General features: G+C 28.2%; 1 pseudogene; it reads right to left on the bottom strand.

The window, feature by feature from the left end:
• Positions 1–1,948: 1,948 nt before the first annotated feature.
• Positions 1,949–6,550, bottom strand: LOC125814398 (ethylene-responsive transcription factor ESR2-like; annotated as a pseudogene).
• Between the last annotated feature and the right edge of the window lie 11,729 nt (positions 6,551–18,279).

Genomic DNA, 18,279 nt, shown 5'->3' with positions numbered 1-18,279 from the left:
CAGAGCTATTATTCATATTTAATCTGGAGAATAAATGACATTATTTGAACATAGTCATTCTTTATTCTTTATTTATGAAAAATAGTAGGAGTACTAACACTATTTGGAAACACTTATCACATTCACACCTTAAGTTGCAAAAATATGATCATCGAGAAAAAGAGTATTCGTCTGACCGTCCATTTTTAGTTGTTCGTTTATTTGAGTGTTTTGTACTTTTTTTTAAAGAAGTATTCCTTAAGTATTTAGTCTACTAAATTATTCTTATTAATATTTTGCTAAAAATTTGATTATTAATATTTCAAATTATTTACGAAATGGTTACTAATTTTTAATTATAATTTTTTTTAAAATTATTAATTCCAACAAATAGAGAAGTAAAAAGAAAAAAGTACATACTTTTAATATACTACTTGACAATTCTATAGGGGGTGTGACAGTTAATTCAAATCTTTAGATGCATAATTGTATAGAGTAAAAATAATCGAGACATATGTAAAGTTAAATGTGTGGTTGAATTGAGTAAGGATACATTAAAAATGAGCAAAATAATAATATTACTCGAAGAGATCGATGGAGCAATTCACCCCATAGAATTAAATCGGACCAATACTTATGAAGGAAAAGTCATTTGCACACATTGATCATTATGAAATCATTCCACGAGTGAAATTTGACGTTATTTTTACTTTTGAATATCATTCATCACAAATAATAAAAATTAATGATGGACAATCCATTCCTGAAAAGTTACCCCTATAAAAACGGTAGGATCATCATCTTGTGAATCATTAATTTCCATATTAATCTTTGGTAATTTCATTACTTGTTCGATTAGCTTATCAATCAATTACTTAAGTTAACCTTCCTCGAAGGCTGACTCAAACTATATTAATCCATTATTTACTTAATATATTCAATTTATCATTAACTTATTTCTTATATGCTTAATTATTTATTTACCTCAATTGAAACAATATATCTTATTTTTTAAATTTCATACAAATTCAACTAAATCTTTTTTAAGAATAAAAAGTAAAATTGGTTGAGAGAGAGTAGCCAACAACTCATAGTTCAATTCCAATTTTTGAGAATTCATATACTCAATTCTAACTACCTTGTTAGAGTCTAAAGCATAGTAAATTACTAATATGCATATTTTAATTTGAAAAGATAATAAAGTAATTAACTCACAAGTTGAAATAAAAATTATAAAATTGGATATTACTTCAGAACCCTTTATTATTTTGTAAATCAAAGTAGTACTAGTACTTCACCTTCTATCTTTTTTTAAAAAGGTGATTTTTTCTTTTCTTTTCTGAAAGAACAAGGCAAGATTGACAGTATACACCAAAAGCCCATAATTCCAAAGATAGAAAATAGAAAATTAATTGTACCAAAATAATAATAAAAAAAAAAGCATAAAGTACGATATTTGAAAAATAAAAGTCAACACAACCAAATAAACTTTCCCTAAAAGCATATGTAGAAAATAGATTTAAAAAAAAACTGTGACACCTCTATGTGTTCACCACCAAACAATGTAACAAACAAACATTCCTTTAATATAAAACCAGAAATAGATACAACTAAAAAAAGAAAAAATAAAGGTCCATCCCAATCGATTCAAAACGTCGAATTTCTAATTTTTCATAAAGCATCCTTATGGATTTTATCATTTCAGAGAAATAACAAGCTAATAAAATCGCTTTAGCTACGGAAGAAGAAAAGAAAAAAGAAGAAGCTGGAGGAATGATATGTATTAAGAAAATAATACTGCTATATTACTGAATAAACTCTTACATTTCAAGTGAAGTTAAACAGCTGAAATTTCTTGTTTAAACCAGAAACAGAACAAATCCAGATCTTCTAAATACTAGTAATTAATTAATTAAGAAGCAAATAATAGAAAATTAGTACATTAAGTCAGGTAGATAAAAGTCCTGCAAGAGGTAGTACAAAGATTAAGCATTTTGCAGCTTAGCTGCAAAAATACTGAGAAGATCTGGATACTGAAATATGTCTCCCATCATGTTGTCTCCTGGTGACACCTGAAGATTTCCTGGAAAATAATCCACTGGAAATGTTGACAATGACGATGACGACGATAATAATCCAAAATCACTGTTTAAACCACCATCATTAATCTGCTCCTGTTGTAGCTGTTGTGGTTGTTGAGAGAAAATATTACAAAATTCTCCTTTAGTAGAGTAATTAGGTAATGATGATGGCACAGACTTAATGGGCTTGGGCTTTGGGAAAAAACCATTTAAAGCCTCTTCTAATAATCCAGAATCAGACGGCTCAGATGGAAAAAAATCCATCCCTGCAACAGAATCATGTGCGGTAATACTACTGTTGTTGACAGTAAAATGGATAGTGTTATCAAATTTGGGGACTTGAGTGGTCATGACAGAAGAGCTGGGAATAACGGTGTTGCTGCTAGTGGGCAAATACGAACAGAAGCTGTTCGTATTGCGATTATTCATGAAATTCGGCAGCTGTTCGTACAGATTAGGCATATTCATACTACCAGCCACGTTCAAATTACTTGCAGTACTATTGTTACTGGAATTTGAACTCAGAAGTTCACGAAACAGAAGCATATTCAAAGAATCATTACTTTTCTGACAAGTCGAACCAATAACATGACCACGCCCCGTAGAACCATAAGGACTAGAGGAATGAAAAAAGGGTCTATTAGACAAGTCCTTAAGAGTATTAGAACTCTGATGATAATAAGGCGATGTTGATTTCAAAGAGTTATACGACGAATGAATATTAAACAAAGCATCGTTCGTACAAGTGGGTTGGGTAGGAGTAGGACAAGGAGGGTAAACGAAATTAGTACGTGCTTTAACACCACGCATTGCTCTAGCAGCGCAATCATAAGCGCAAGCAGCTTCTTCAGCGGTATCAAAAGTACCAAGCCACCTCCTTTCTTTTGATTGAGGGTCACGAATTTCAGCTGCGTAACGTCCCCATGGACGACGACGAACTCCGCGGTATCGTACCGCGGAGGGACCAGTAGTAGTGTCTTTCAGTGATCTTTTGTTTGATGAACAAGAAGATCTAGTTTTATTAAGAGTGGTAGAGTTTGTAGTGTTTTGGAGAGGAAGATCAGATTCTTGATTAAGTCTTCTCATTGCATCTTCCATTTTTTTTTTTTCAATATGAAAAAAATGCAAAAGAAAATTTGGTAGAGTTTTTTTTTTTTTTTCTTAGGACAAGGTTGTTTGTGCAGGAGAGAATGTAAGTAGTAGGGATATATGGATTTTGAGGTTGTATTTATAATGGGATTTGTGTTGTGGTTGCATCAATAAAGAAGAATTTACGCGTTGCACGGGCATTAAATAGAAAGTAAATACTCTACAGCTAGTACTACAAAGGAACCCAACACACACTACTAGAAAAAAAGAAAAAAAAAAATCCACACCAAAATTTGTATTGATCGGATCAATTTTCTCGCATCTTAATTAATTTTACTAGTTAATTGTCACCTCCCAACAATAACAAGTATCAAGTAATTCTGTTCATCAAGCTTGCACATATAGGAATAGAATTACCTAGTACTATATTTTTTTCTCCATTGAGTTTTGAACATTAGATTTCAGGATTCAACAACCACTTCATTGACCAATGGCTATACCCTTGTGCTTTCAAATGTAATTTTTCACTCATTTTGATTGAATAAAACAATAATGCCTTTATTCTTTTTCCCATCGACTTAATCCAAATATCTGTGTAGGATAGCTACTGAACAATTTTTTTAGTAAGAAATTTCGATAATAAAATAGTAACGTTTTAGTAGAGGTGATATTTTTTTTTTTCCTTTTCTAATTCGATCTAAATTACCTTTACATATAAGAGACGACTCATAGTACTGTAATAAATGTCTAATTGTAATTCAAAGTTTACCAATCAGTGCTAGTATTACCTTTATAAGTAGTAAGTTGGAATAAATATGATTTTATATCATTGGTCTATGTTATTTACTTTATATGAGAGTATTTGGTGGAATACAAACTCTCAAAATGTTTAACTTTGATGTATATTAATTATTATAGTAGCATTAAATAGAATGTTAAAAAGTTGTTTGATAAAGAAAATTAAAGGGATAACATATCAAAATTTGAAAATAAAACTAGTACGTTTAGTGAATTTAATTTCTTAAAATTTACTCCTTTCATTTTGAAAATACTTTTTACACCTACTAATATTTTTAGTAGTAATGATGGATGAATTATAATGTAAGGGAAAAAAACTAGTTATTTGAAAATAAGGTGCCTACAAACGATGTCGTTGCATGATATATATTCGATAATATATAATCATCCAAATCCTATACGATGCTCCTGTTTATTTCTTTCTCATTAATTAAAAGAATAAATGTTGCAACCACCATTTTCAATTACTATATTATCTCCAACATAATGTATTTAATTTGTCAATCTAGCGTTATGATGAAAATTTCTCATATAATAACATGTGAGTTCAATTTTACTGTTTTTTTTTCTTTCTTTGATGCTAATGTATTTATCAAATTTTAAAAAGGCCAAGAGACCTGATATTTTTAATTTAATTAAAGAATGCAGCATAAATAACAATGCAACATTTTCCTTAGGCTAAGTCGCTAATTAGCGTATAACTCCAATATATTTCGTAATTATTAAAAAAATTACTTTTTAAAAAAAAATGAGGAAAGAACGTAACATTATCATACAAACTTGATAATTAAGTTTGTATGATAATTTAAAAATTGAAATGAAAACCAATTAATTGAACACGAGTGAAGCATAATTAAGTGGTGTAGAAATTGATACATACAAACTCATAATTAGTAATAATGGCTGAACGACGTTCCAAAAAATTAGTTGGGGGAATGTGACAGCTAAAAGCGTGATCATGCAGTAAAAGCCTTTCATCTATTTCCAACACGAAGATAATTATCTCTGTCGACTTTTAATTGTTGTAGTTTTATTTTTTGAATTAAACTATTAAAAAAAATTATAAATATTTTATGATGTATTTTTCATCATATTGATATGTAAAAAATTATAATTTTTAGTACTTTTTGTATTGTGTTTGAATATCTGAATTTTTTGTTTAAAATATCAAATTAACGTAATATAATTTAATTTTAAAAATTAGTTAAATTAACTTTTAAAAACGTAACATAACAAATAAAAGTTGACGGAGGGAATATATAGTACAAAAGAAAAGATATAGAAAACAAATTGTTGCATGAAATATGTCGTACTGACGATGTATTCAAAGAAGCTTTGTGTTTCATTAGTTAATGAATGATTTTACAGTTTAAGCGTTTGACGTTCGATTATACCTAACCAATTTTATTACTGTATTACTCTGAGGACTCATTTGACTGAAGAATAAATTATCTTTGAGATTATTATTTAGTAAGTAATTATTTTATGATTGTTATTCCATTTTTAATATGGAATAAAATTAAACGTTGAGATAACTTATTAATCTAGGATAACTAATTCTGAAATAAGTTAACTTGTAATTTTATCCAACCAAACATAAAATAAACTATCCTAAAAATTAGTTTGAAATTAGTTATTCCTTATCCTTCGAACGAAACGAGCTTTCAGATAACAAGACACCACTTCAATTTAATTCGTTTTTTTTAAAAAAAAAATGTTCTAATTAATGAATGAAACTTTTTACACATTAATCTCCACGCGGATGCGACAGTGAGATAAAATGGTATGGCAAAGATGGAGCTCGTGAAAAAAAAATGGAGAACAGAAGTTTCTGAAAAAATATATTCATGATAATGATTTTAATTTTTGGCACCTAGAAATAAGTAAACATTAGCATTAAGCATAGTATACTTGTGTTTGCAAAATTCGAATTAGAAACAATTATTTTTTATTTAAGATGTCAGTCTAAAAATTTCCATTTTCACGTACCAAACATATAGTATATTTATGAAGTTTTTAAATATTTTTATTGAATGGCATTAACTCTAGACCCTTGCCTCAAAAAGTACATTCTTCTCAAATTATGTTATGGATTATTTACATTTCAAGATAATAATAACAAAAAAAAAAGAAAAAAGATATAAGTAATAAATTAGAATTATTATTACTTAAAAGGGTCGAGAATGACGCTCCAAAAGAAGGGGTCAGCATCAGAATGTCTAAATCTAACATAAAAGTAAATAGTCGGGATTTACGGGAAAGAGGATATATAAGATGACAGATTAATTTTTATTTTCTTCAAAAGAAATTAAATATTTTTTTAAAAAAGAAGATTTAATTTTATGGGGAAGTTGAAAAGCTTTTTTTCAACAACAATATCCCTCTGAATGATTACACTGGCGGCGTTCAGAATTTGTTCCTCCTACTATAGTTTTTTTTACTTTTTTTAAAAACTTTTAATGGTTCATTATATACAGAAATATGAGGCTAAATTTATTTATTTTTCCTATTATGTACAGGTAATGTTCCCTGCTTTTTTTGTTTTTAAGTTATCTGTAATTGTTTTAGGTTTTGAAAACCAAGAGTTTATGTTCACATGCCATTGTCTTCAAACTGTAGGTTTTTATAGCTAGTCTTTTTAAAGCTGGTGGATGTAACCTAAAGTTTTAATCAGTAAAAATAATGGAACTTGTCTAGTTTAAAAAGTACCACTAGTATTTAAAATTTAAATTATATATATTTGAACATGTTTGGGGTTCACAAGAAAAAAAAATGTTAAAACTTGAGTGAGAAATAATATTTTCACTTGAAAAATACTTTTTAAGTTTTGAGGGAAAAATCGATATAATATATAATCGAATTGTTTATATTTATTGTGTTTGAAATTAATTAATTAATTTATTAAATACTCTTTTTTTAATGTATGTATCAGGTTCGAGCTAAAATTACTTGTTTCGTATTGAACGTATTACTTACCAAGTTACCATCTATATCCAAGCCTATTGAAATTGGATATGAGATAGTTTGAAGAGAAAACAATCTGAAGTTTTATTTTCTTTGTGTATTTTTGAGGCTTTTTAATTTTAATTTTTTCTATTTGAAGAAGAGAGTAGGAAGAAATGGTATACAAAGTATCTACCTGTCCTATAACAAATAAATTTAAAGTGCAATTATTTCTGTCCATAAGCTAGAAAATTTACAAGTTGCTTGTAATAACAATGTATTGAATTATTGCTTTTAATTAAAAGCATCAATTTATAAGTTAGGCTTATGACTTAACGCAATGCTGTCCCAAAATTTTACGAAGTCTTCCATCATGATTAAAAGTCAGAGGTGTGTGTGCGCGCATCTCATCTTCATATGAAAATGTAATAACTCAACTTCTAATTTCACTAAATTGTGATTAAATATGTTTTTTTTTTAGGTTTTAAATAAGTTTGTACACTTACTTGGGACTTATTAAGATGATCAGACTGAAAAAACAAATAACCACGTAAAATTTAAAAAATTCTGCTACAATCGCGAGATCCAATCATAACCACAAAGGAGAAATGGAAGGTTGGTAAGTCAATGAAATTTTACTCTCTAAGCTAAGATCATAAAAGTTAAAGAAAAGACTCATAACGAATGATGTTTTTCTAATACTTAAATCAATTTTTATTCCCCCTAGGCTCCAGTTGAATTGCATGAATTGAAAAAGTAGATGGAAGATTTGCTAGATAAAAGTTTATTTTTTTCTTCAAAAAATTCATCATAATGATAGAGGAGTTTAGGCACAGAGGAGCACATAAATCTTAGCCTCATAAACAAAGTGTAGCTTGGATATAACCATTTTGTTGCCTCATAAAGGATTTGCTATATCGAATATTTTATCTTGAAATGCTTCAATCTTATTTATCTGAAAGAAGAATGAATCAATTATTAGAATGTGGGTTCATTATCGCTAACTCAATAAGGTGATCATAAAAACTAAACACTCATAAAAAAATATCTTTAAAATGAGAGTCAACACCAAGAGTTAATGTCACGACCCAAACTGTCGTGATTGGCACCCACACTAATCCTCCGGTGGGAGAATCATTACTACAACCCAGACTAAACAACTTAACCAAAAACTATGCATTTAAAGATATAAAAGCAGGTTTAAATGACAGTAAAAATATGGAGTTACCATAAAATCTAAAGGTTTAAACAAATAAGTTAACCAAACTAATGCGGAAGTCTTAACCCTTAGAACCTGAAAGTCATTGTACCAAAAAGAACAAAGGGTACAACCCCGAAGCTAAACAAACACCTTAAACAAATAGTCTAAGTCCAAAAAGGGTGGACTTAAACAAGAAAGATCTATGACAGCCTGAAAGAACTGGCTCACCCTTGAATCCGGTCATGCTCAATAATCACCTAGCTGAGGTATATCAATAGCCGCTTGAATATGCCCTTTACTCAACAAAGAACAAGCAAGTGCAGTATCAGTACACAACCACAATGTACTGGTAGGATCACACGACTATCCCAATAAGTAAAACACATGCAAGTAACCATAACATTATAAAACAAGCACATACCAAACATATACAATATTAGTCATCTTTTCAGGAACAATGTAGCATTCCACGTTCTCAATAATACACATTGGTTATTATTTTAGAGCAACAAATAATCTTTCACCCTCAATAACGATTAGATATGAACGTAATCATCACAAGTAGATACACAACACAATTCAATAGTCTTCTCACGGAACCCAATTCAATGGTCCTCTCATGGAACTCAAACGCAAACTATTAGTGTACCGATTAGTGGCACCGTAACCAAATTAGTGTGCCGTACATGACTCCCGATTCCATGTTTATGCCGGAACGTGGCAACCAATCCCAATGTTTATGCCGGTACGTGGCAACTGATCCCAATTTTTATGTCGGTACGTGGCAACCGATCCCAAGTTAGTGTGTGAAACATAATATCCGATCCATTCAACAAACCACAATCACAATGTATATTCTCACAATCATACAACAAGATGTGATTCATGGCATACAATTATTCAATTATCCTCATTTACGATTAGGGTGATCAATAATGCAACATTCGCATACATACATGCATTATAATGATCAATTACAAACATATATCACACCGACATGAAATCACAACCATCACCTACCTCGAATCCAATCTTGAATCCCCTAAGGCACTTGAATCTTCCCTTTCCGAATTCTTCTCGCTTGTTCATGGTCTAAAAACATATAATTAACGCAAGGATCAATAAACGAGGCCTAATTACCCGGATTATAATCAACATTATCAACCCTAGGCCAAACCCTTGATCCTATACCAATGTTAGGGTTTCTTCCACCATAAATCACAGATCAAACCCCTCCCCCATCGATAATTACCCAAGAACCTAAGTTCTACGGATCAAAAAACGGATTCGGGGAGTGTAAACCTCACCTTTAGCCTCAAGAATGGTGGAAAACTGTCAAGAAAACACCTAGGGTCGTTCCTTAGCTCTCAAAGTCGAAAAGTGCAGAATAAAATGATTTTGGGATTTATTTCCGACTTAAATCCTGTATGCCCCGCCATGGCAGGACTAATCCCGCTACAACTGCCCTGCCTGGGCGGGAATAATTCCACCACAGTGGCTTGCACGAAAATAGTGAGAAAATTTAAGAATTTCAAACCCTCATTTCACAATACCCTTTCATCCCATGATGCTCAGAAAATACTCATTCACGCTAAGATCAATTTCGGGAGTTCTACTCACCCGAATTAAATTTTGTAAAGTCATACGGGTTCCTTAACGTCTTAGTTATTTAGTCATGTGATCAAAATCATAATTAGATCTCTATTTGTTACCAGATTTCCCTAGACCTCACTGACTCCAATTTCGTCCAAATCTGAACTAGGCTAGGAAATCTCAAGTTACTACTCAAAAGTTTTCTGGCCCTAATTCTTTCCTCATTGGCTTTTCCTTAACTACGGAATCAAGTCGTTACAGTTAAAAGGAAGGAAAGACAGATGGGGTCGGAAAATATCAAGGGTCATTCATCGAATATTTTAATTTTATTAGGTCGAATTTTTTAATTGATATCCGGCGTAAAAAAATAAATCTACCGATAATATTAGTTTTTAAAATTTAATCTATTTTGTAAATAATTTTTTTTAATAAAACAATTTAAAAAAATAATAAACAATGGACAAAGTCGATTTTTTGAATTTTTTGCATTTGATTTTTTCTTTTCCCCAAAATCAGCGGACAAAATGGACCCTTACCGTCGATTTTTTGCTGGAAAAAAAAAAGATACTACAAAATTAAAATCACTTCAGTATACAACTATATCCAACATTAATTACTGTCAAATCAATTCTAAATCCACAGCAACACCAATAATATACTAATTATTGATTGAAAACATCAAATTCAATATAAAAAAAATCACTTAAAGAATCCACAAAATCTACCAAAATTTAAAACTTCATAACTTTACTTCTAACAATTTACACCAACCATCCTCCTACTCTAAACAATTCAATAAATTTAAACATGATAAATCACTAATTAAACAATATTCTTAAAAAACAAACAAACTAACAGTCGGATAAGTCTAGAAGAGAGAGAAATAAATCTGCTTGGATTATAAATTAATTTAGAAAAAATGACTGATAGAGACTGATAGTTCATCAATTTTTCTATTGAATGAGTTAATCCGATCATGATAAAAGAATTAATCATGTTCGTCGATTTTTAAAATTAAATTAAATTAAATATAATTTTTTTATATTATTATATTTATTTTTAAAAATATCATTTAACTAAATAAAACGACTAAAAGAGTCAAGTTTGATAAATAAATATTCATTTTTTTTTGTTGCAAAAATCAACTCTGAGTCGATTTCTTCAATTTTATCCAAATAGAAATATTCGTGCAAAAATGCATGAGAAATATCGCCGGAATAACCGATGGATAAAGATGTTATATTAAAGGGAAAAAAGTGACAAATATACTCCCGAACTATCGTAAATGGTATGCAAATACCCTCTGTCATACTTTTGGGACATTGATGCCCTTGTCGTTCAAAAACTAGAGCATATATACCCTTTATACTAACGGACATATACGTGTCATAATCTTATCCACCGATTCGACATTTATCGACGGATAAGATTGCACCACGTGTCCCTATTTAGTTTTTCGTTAGAGTGAAGGGCATATATGATCTAGTTTTTAGACGGCAGAGGCACCAATGTTCCAAATGTATGACGAAGGGTATATGCATACAATTTACGATAGTTTGGGGGTATATTTTTCTTTTTTCCCTATATTAAAAAAAGAGCAAACAACAGAAATACCACTAGTTTAGGAGCTAATTTTGTTCCTTCTACCATAACTCGCATCTGGATACATATACATGTATCTCGGACACATATTAATCAGATACATATAATTAAATATATTTAAATAAGGAATATAACCAAAAAACATATTTTAAGGAGGAAATCATGCGTATAACAACTTAGAATTGATGATTTATTGGATCTACTTTGGAATGCTAATTTTTTTTTGAAAGTCGATCCGCAACAAAGTATCATAAATAATTTATAAATAGTGTATAAATAATAATAATAATAAAAGACCACCGTTAAATAATTATGATTAGATTAGAAACTTCGAGGATCTAGTTTTTTTATAAGTTTATAATTTATATAAAATAAATTCATCATTTTAATTTTTGAAAAAAAAAGGAAGATTCATGCTCGTGAAATAATTATAACAAAAGAATAACTAGTTATATTTATTCTTAACTATTATTTTTTTATAAAATTATGTATATTTGAAAGATTGTAATAAAAAACATTTACTCATAAAAGAAACACAAACCTATGCAGTTTACAATGCCCGATCTTATGATATTCTAATATTTTATTTATGAACTATAATTTACTGTGAATTGACTTTTTCTTAATAGTTTTTTTAATTTGTAAGATTTTTGTATATATGAAAACAAATACAACTTAATCAATTCAAATATTATGTTCAAACAAAATTTTAATTTTAAATCAAAATGTTAAACTAGTCATTCACTTTAAATGATGTCCAAAATGGGCCATGGGATGCAAAAGTTCATTCGTATTTGTTACGAGGAGAATTATCATTTTGCCTCATTTATTTTTTTATTTAAGATTAAGACATCTGAATTTAAACACATATCTGAATATTAAGATTTGAGTACTAAGAAGTTAAAAAAAAATTATTTCTCAATCTATGAATATATAAAATTTTATCTTTATTTTTTAAAAATATAAATACAAAATACTAAATTAATATTACATCAATAAAAGATTTTTAAAATTTTATATCGCAATTGATGGTGGAAATTACTAAGTGTGACTGCATGTATCGATCTAGAATGGTGTTAACTGATAATTGTAATTATGGATAGGATCATATGCTATCGTGATTGACAATCGTGATATAGACCTTGATTTATTTATTTTTTCAATTTTAGTTCTAGAGTGTCCTCATATATTGTTCTTTGTTATAATTTTAATCATTCAAATCTATTAGACTAACTAAACAATTGTAAAATAAGAAAGAAAAAAAAAGCACTTAATAATTAAAATATGAATAATATAAATTCAAATTTTGAAACAAACAGACTTAACGATTGAGATATGAATTTAAACGATATAAAATCTAAAATATTTATTATTAAGATATCACCTTTAATTCCATAAACAACCCCGAATATTTGTGGGGCTTGGTCTATAGCATGTCAATAGTAAATGTAAATACGATAGATACCTAAATTCCAAGAACGATGAAATGTCAACCCCACTACACTACGAGAGGAGGTAGTTTTTTATATAAAAATTTGTAATATTAAAAAATATAATTTTTTAATATCAACAATTAAATTTTAAATTTTAAATTTTTTCTCCCAATTATAAGTATAGAGAATAATGAGTGCATTAAATAAAAAGTTAATAACCAATAAATAAAACCTACCATAAAGAGGACAAGTATACACATCTAATAGATACGATGGGGATTCTTTGATTTGATGACGAAGTAGCTATTAAATTAAAGAAACAGATGACGATATCTTTACATGGCCTTTAGTATCCAATCGATAGGTGAGGTCACATATTTTTTTTTAATACTATACTATAGTATAGGAGTAATAACTTTTTAAAAAAAATATAAAAGTGCATCTGTCTATTTAATAAGTTAGGTCTCATCGGCGGATACAATACAATGGATGAAGTTGTTTCTTTTTGAAGAATCAGTTATCTTATATTTAAATTTTGAACATGAAAAAATTCTTAATATGAAATGTATTCTTTCAATGAATTCTTATATAATATGAATTCAAATATAACTGAACTTGAATATAAATATCGAATAGCAAATAAAATAAATAAATAAGTTAGGTAATAAGTTTTGCATGGAGAAACGTGAGTAAATATAAGTTGGACAAGACATTGCCAAAAATAAATTCAATTCGGAGGAGAATAAATGACGGTGGAGGACGAAGGTGGGTCATAAAAGTGGGAGACGCCAAATTATATTTTACAATATTTTTATATTATTTATTTATTTTATGGAAAACAGTCTGGAAAATATTTCAACTTTGTTCGAAATTGCTATTACAATACTAAATTTTATGAAGGACCTTTTACCCACTGTAATATTTAATATTGTATTTTAAAGGTATATATGTGTCCACGTGGACACATTACAATTTAAAATAATGCAATATTTATGATGTCCACGTGGACACATATATACCTTTAAAATACACAATTAAATAGTTCAGGGGTTAAAAGGTCATTTCCAAAATTCGATATAGTTACAACAATTTCGATCAAAGTTCGGATATATTTGATCATTTTCACATCTTTTATGACTTTTTTAATTCAATGGCTAATTTAAATTTATTATTTTGATGGACAAATTTATTTTTTTCTTTAATTTCTTGTAAAATTTATTATAGATGTCTCAATTTTATTTTTTTACAGTAATAAAAACCAAATTACAGTATAGCCGAAAAAACTAAGTTTAATATTTTTTTCATTCACGCTTCTTTTTTGTATTTCTCATATTTTTACACTAAAGAATGAAAGAACAAATGGAATAAGAATAAGAAACTCAAATATCTTGTAATAATAATAATAAAAGAAGTCAAAAAATAATTTGTGTGACAAAGACTAGATATATTATTTTTAAAAAAAATTAAAATAAAAATAATAATTTTATCATTTGTAATTATAGGTGTATACGTGAGCCACTTTTGTAATGATAGTGATATATGTGAGCCAATTTTTTAACGGTACGGATATATGTAAGTCACTTTTGTAACGGTAGGAGGTATATGTGAGACACTTTTGTAATGGTAGGGGGGTATATGTGAGGAAATTTTGTAACGATAAGGGTATATGTAGGCCACTTTTGTAATTTCAATTTTATAAATAACATTTTATAAAATTTTAAAAAGGAATGCATAAGGAATTGAAATGGTAAAAAAAAAATAAAAGTGAATGAATTTCCTTTTATAATTTTGTAATGAGAGACTTTGAATTATAAACAGGAATTCATTCACTTTTAACGAGAGACTTTGAATTCTAATTCGAGAATGCTATTATCTTTACATTAAATACTTATATTAGTTAATGCAATGAGATGTTTTGAATTCGAATAGTAAATTACTTTTATTTTAGTGTAAAACACTGAATTGAATATGTAAAATGGGAGGTTTTGAATTAGAACTCAAGAATACTTTTATTTTAGTAATAAATACCAATATGAACCGGAAGATATTACTTTTTCTGTTTAAGAAAAGAATCACATATTTTTCTTTTAAATTTATCTAAAAAAGAATAAGTTTTTATTAATATTTTAATTTCAACTTTTTCACGTGAAGGCTATTATCTTTTGATATATTAGATGGACCTGTAATTTAGAATTTTAAAATTAAAAATATTTTTTATTTTCTTAAAATTTATGTTAATTTAAACTAAGTAGGCGTTTGACCATGCGATACCGTATCATAATATGGTATCATGAGATGTGGAATCAGCATTTGGACATGCGATTTTACGCTGATTCCATCTCATGATTCTATATCATGAGATGTGATTCCACATTCTCCAAAAATCATGATATGAAATTATACGAGAATTCCATATCATGATTTGAGATATTTTAATACAAAAATTGATCCACGAGTTTATATTTTGTTAAAACAACCTCATATTTATATCTACTAACCATTTATTTCATATGTAAATAAAATTTATAATCACATCATTACTTTTTAAAATTTATTATTCTCACCGACATAAAATTTATTATTTTCACCAACATATAGTCTTATGTGCTTGTATTTTGATATGCAATTTACCTTTGTTGTTGTTGGTTGGGAAGGTACTACACATGATAATAAAGTACTTGAGAATTCACTTGTTGAACCAACGTCACAATTTCCATTTCCGCCACTTGTTAACTTTAAATTACATCCTTAGAATAAATCTTATTTATTTACACAAAGTTGTCTCATTTACGTCACATATGCTTTTAGTAATTCTTTATAAAATGTTTGTTGGTAGATAAATATTATGTTGTTGATGCTGGTTTTCGAAACACAAGAGGATTTTTAGCTCCATACAAAGGACTACGCTATCATTTGCAAGATTATCGATGAAGTGAAAGAGAGCCTCAAAATGTCAAAGAACTTTTTAATTATAGGCATTCATCTCTGCGCAATGTGATTGAACGGATTTTTGGAGCTTGGAAAAGTAGATTTAGAATACTGAAACAAGACATAAACCATTATAATATTGATACAGAAGTGAAAATTGTCATAGCTTGTGCAGTGTTACATAATTATTTGCGAGAATACCAAAGTATTGATGAAATATTTATGGTCTATGAGCATGAAAATATAGTTGCGGATGATATTGACCAACAAATGACTCAAAGTAACAATGTTGGTTCGTCTTCTCGATCACATGATCGAGAAATGCAGGTTCAACGTGAGGAAATTGTCCGTACTATGTGAAAGGATTATATTAAAACTAGTACACTACAATTTATGTTCAATTTTTTTAAAATTAATTTAGTTAGATGAATCAATTACTTAAGTGGAGAACAAATAACTTTGTAATAATTTATTATGCGATTTTATAAATTTTTGTTTATTTGATAAGATTGAATAAACAATTGGGGCTATTTTAATAGTTTTACAATTTATGAAATTTTTATGTTTATGAGAAAATATACAACAAAAAAATCCATATCGCATGTCCAAACAAAACTTCAATTTCATATCATGATTCCATATCGCATGGCCAAACGGGCCCTAAGTCATTCAATTATGATTCATTTTTTGTTTTAATCGGTTAAATAATATATTTTTATACTTAATAATAATTTTAAAATATTTATTTTAACTTTAAAAAAGTAGTTTACAGTCAAACAAACATTTATAAAAAAAATTAACCCAAAAAAATTATTTTTTTAAAATTTAAATTACGTGTTAAATCGAACTACAAAAAGTAAAAGATAGAGAAACGCGGAGATTATACTTAAACGACATGAGTAGGTAAGTGTCAGTAGTAGTAATGTAAAAGGTATCAAGTAGTGGAGGCGGAGGGTGGCGGTGTTATACCAACTACACCTTTTATTTTTATTTTTTGTTTAATTACTCTTTCATGTACTCTTACACTTGCAGGTTTTGTCTACTAGTACTAATTTTAGAAAATGATCAAAACGATTTTTAATACATAACTAATGCTTTATTTTGATTCTTTGGTGTTAGAGATAAGGATAAATAGTTATAGAATAAAATTTTGGTGTTTTGTTCGATTGTCATGTTTGGAATAACTTATTTCATCATTTATATCATAATGATGGATAAGTTATTTCGGAATAATTTATTTCCACCCAATAACATGTATTTTACTTGATTGAAATAGTCTTTAATATATAATAAAAGTGTTTATTTTGGTCTGTAATATATCTCACTTGATTGAAATGGTCCTTAATATATCTATCTTGATTGAAATGGTCCATAATGTATGATAAAATGTGTTTATCTTGGTCTTTTCCATGAACTTAATAAATTTATTTTTTAAAAAAGTGTTAAATTTTACTATAAACCTTGCGTGGCTAACAAAATTCACCATTGATGTCTTCTCATAGAATCTAACACCATTTTCTTTACTTTCTCTAACAAAAAATATTTCACTTTTTATTATTTTATTATAATTTCTATTATTTTAGGGATAAGGGTCTGAAAAATATCTCAACTTTGGTCGGATTTGCTGTTGCGATACTAAACTTTCATGAGGACCTATTACCTCCCTAGACTATTTAATACCGTATTTTAAACATATATATTTGCCCACGTGAACATAAAAAATAATGCAAAATTATAAATAGTAATGTGCCCACGTAGGCACATATATACCTTTTGAAATACACTATTAAATAGTTCAGGGGGTAAAAAATACGGTATTAAATAGTCTAGAGAGGTAATAGGTCCTTATGAAAGTTTAGTATCGCAACAGCAAATCCAACCAAAATTGAGGTATTTTTTAGATCCTTATCCCATTATTTTATAATTAACATGTTATTTTTCATATAAGGTCATTAATTAAATCTCTAATATATGTAATTCTTTTTAAATGTAATATAATATTCTAAAAAATATATTATTTAATATATACTACTTTCATCTCGAATTAATAATATTTTATCTTTCGAAAATTTTTGTCACTTTCATATTATTTGATTTTATTATTAATTTTCACTATAAGAAAATGCACAAATTTAAATGGTCTACAATTGTTCAAATTATTTGTTATTCACGTTCCAAAAAAAGAAATATTTCGCGATGAAACAAGAATCTTGCCGAAAAGATGTTGAACGTGCATTTGGAGTTTTACAATTATTATAGGACAATCACGTGTTTTGAGATAGAAAGTGTTACATAATATAATGACTACATGGATTAGCGCAACATGATAATCAAGTATGAACGTGATCTTAATGCACCCATCTGCAACGACAAAAATGGTAGTAGATGAAAATTTTCGATTTGAACAATTTTTAGCTAGACATAAAAATTAAGGACAAAAATACTTATTTTGACCTCCGTAATGAGTTAATAAAATATTTACGGAAGCAACATAATAATCTTTAAAGTTAAGTATTTATGTAATGTTTATGTAATTATATTTCATTAATTATTTCATTTTAATTTGAATTGTCCATAAATTTGTATATGCGTGCAATTTATGTAACTTATAAATTTAGAATGAAATATAATT

The sequence above is a fragment of the Solanum verrucosum genome, unplaced genomic scaffold (genome assembly GCF_900185275.1).
Source record: "Solanum verrucosum unplaced genomic scaffold, falcon-dt-bn FXZP01000085.1, whole genome shotgun sequence".
NCBI lineage: Eukaryota > Viridiplantae > Streptophyta > Magnoliopsida > Solanales > Solanaceae > Solanum > Solanum verrucosum.
Note: the sequence above shows the minus strand (reverse complement) of the source record. Positions and strands in the feature narration are given on the sequence as shown.